This window comes from Dromaius novaehollandiae, chromosome 2, assembly GCF_036370855.1.
Source record: "Dromaius novaehollandiae isolate bDroNov1 chromosome 2, bDroNov1.hap1, whole genome shotgun sequence".
Classification (NCBI taxonomy): domain Eukaryota; kingdom Metazoa; phylum Chordata; class Aves; order Casuariiformes; family Dromaiidae; genus Dromaius; species Dromaius novaehollandiae.
In genome coordinates, this window is record NC_088099.1 from 79044595 (window position 1) to 79047053 (window position 2459).

Genomic DNA, 2459 nt, shown 5'->3' on the forward strand with positions numbered 1-2459 from the left:
TGGATGGCGGGTCAGGCCAGCAGGAAAAGGAGTGGGAGAGGGGCACAATAAGAGCTAGTATGCGGTATAAGCTTGGCAGTTCTGCCCCTGTTCAAACCATCACGTAACCACAGTAATGGGAATGATGGCTGCGTGGAAAAGGAGCTTCTGTGCTGGGGATACATGTCTTCATCCTCCCCTGCCTTTTTCCAGGCTCAAGAAAGCAAACGGGAGGGTGTCTTCGTTAGCGATAGCAGTTTTCTAATCTGTTACTGAGGTTACTATGGAGGCAAGGATATTTTTGGACTTTTTTCACCTAAATCTCATTTCCTCGTAGTACAGGCTATTATCAAAATTAATGGTACTGAGGAACCAGGTGTGATAAATTAGAATGGTGGATGTAATTAAAAAGCACATATGGAAAATAATAACTGCCTCTTCAGAACAAAGACTGAACGCTGTGCAATATATAAGACATAGAATTACATACTGAGCATTGAGCAGAAAAGACAATTCTAAATAGGTGCTCATTTGTTAAGTACCATCCACAAAGTACCTTGAGAAGTCAGCTGAAAGAAATTTGTGTACAATAAAGAAGGTGAAAACTGTATCACACAGTAGCATACTGCATGCACAAAAGGTGGAGGGGGGGAAATTAGGATTGCTTCATTAAATTTTAATTCAATCTGATACAAGTTTTATGTAATAACTCAGAGTCAGAGAAAGAGAAGCTTTGGACCAAACAACTTTTGAATGAGCAGAGGCTGCACTTTCTCTTACAAGTCTCTTCTGCTTCCTCTGTCATAACCATGGAGAGACATTCAATGGAAAATGGAGCAGGGATGGTAAGGTCATACAGGGGTTGTGTGTCTTCTGTAAACTGAGAGCTTTGATTGGTGAGCCTCTTAAAACTCTTTGCACAATGGGGACCTGAGACCAAGAAGAGTGCTTTGATTGTTATGTCAATTTATTGTAATTTCCCTTCACATAGTATGAGATAAGTAGTATTGTGGTAAATGCAAGGTTTAACAATAGAGTAGCCTGATGGTACCCTTCTAGGAATAAGAAACAAAAGAGAGCAAAACCAGAATAAGATTAAAACATTATATAGGCCTGTGTCTAAAATACAGAATGTTGTAATCATAACATTAAGGTTTTTCATAAAAAGAAAGAATAATAATAAAAAAACCTTTGAACTTGTGACACACTGACTTAAAACACAGAGCTCTGGACCACCAACATCTTTCTCTGTGGTGAGATAGGAATGCTGCAGGTGCACCACCAGTTCAAGCAGATATATCCTGATGGCCCTCCTCTTGTTAACAAAAACAGAATTTGGGGAGGATATTTCACTGAATGCTCAGAAAAACCTGAACACAGAACATGTGAGAAGATGTGAAAGTATAATGAAACTAGTTTACATACCAAGAATAGAAAAAGGATTAAATTAATGCTAAAGCAAGACAGCAGCTGAAGGAAATTAATGATTTCATTAAGCCATTTTAAAAAAATTAAAACTCTTATTGCCTTTAATATTATTAAGCTATTAGAAATAAATCACTGGAAACCAAAAAATTACAGGAAAAAAAGTAAAATAAAAAATAGCAAGGTAGGGAAGAAAAATGTTTAATATATCCAGCTCATAGTCTATGTGACTGATACAATAAAAAGCTTATTAATAGAAAATGAAGCGTTAACTAAAATCAGACATTTTTCAAGTCATTGGGGCTTATGCAATTAATGTACTAGAGTTTTATAATGAAGTAGCCAAGGACCTCTCCCAGTCAGGAAGGCTAATTTTTTAGAACTCTTGAAAAACTGGGAAAATTCCAAAAGATTGAATGATTGCCCATATCAATACCTAGACATCAATACCTAAAAAAGAGGAAAAGAGTGACTCAAGAAAGTTGAGCTGATTGGCTTGACACTAGTTATTTTTGTTTTGAGGAAAGATGATTGATTGAATTTCTTCTGTTGTTACAGCCCATATGAATATAGCCAGGACATTTGATTTGGTACCAGTTGAAATTTGTTTGGAAACTTCTAAGAAATTAACTCCATACACTTTCCACATGTTTCAGAACAGGTTGCTGACAGACCGCAAGGTGTTAACAGAGGCAGAAGGATATCAAAAAGCAAGACAGGGAGCAAGGCAGATTAGGATTTGCTCTGACACTTTAATATTTTCATCAACCATTTAGATTTTCCGGTAAAGTCTATGGGTGACAGAAAGCTTGAAGCAACAAGAATAGGGGGGCAATGTTTATAATACAAATTGAGCAGATAAAGACATTATAATGTAGCCGTAAGTACTCCTGAGGATCAGGACCGCAGTAAGTGAACATTTATCCTGAGAAGCAATGACTCAAAAAAGGATGTGGTGTTATCAATAAGAAATAGGTTAGTATGACACCTTTGCAATCTGAAGGTTGCTCTCAAACAGCTAGACCTCCCTGATTCTTCCAATACTTGTCTCATCC